The 237-nt window shown below is 35.9% G+C and overlaps 1 protein-coding gene across 1 annotated transcript in view; it reads left to right on the plus strand.

Moving 5' to 3' along the window:
- The window catches only part of LOC119586068 (double C2-like domain-containing protein beta), a gene marked incomplete at its 5' end in the record, with an annotated part of 20,822 nt that overhangs the window by 17,796 nt on the left and 2,789 nt on the right, over window positions 1-237 (plus strand).

The following is a 237-nucleotide window of genomic DNA, read 5'->3' on the forward strand; positions in this document are numbered from 1 at the left end:
TAACCCTTTTCTTATTTACATGACTATGATTACAATGGTGGATGTTGTAGCATTATTTGGCGATCTGCGTGGTCGTTCATCTGTGTAATATTTCTACTAGGCCTACTAATGAAAAAAAAAAGATAGTCTTTTTAGTTAGGAATGCAAATGATCTTAACGAATATCTGTAAGTTATGATTCCTTGGAAAGATCGTGGATTTTTACCCACCCACACATTTACCCACAATTCGCCACGCA

Source organism: Penaeus monodon, chromosome 20 (genome assembly GCF_015228065.2).
Source record: "Penaeus monodon isolate SGIC_2016 chromosome 20, NSTDA_Pmon_1, whole genome shotgun sequence".
NCBI lineage: Eukaryota > Metazoa > Arthropoda > Malacostraca > Decapoda > Penaeidae > Penaeus > Penaeus monodon.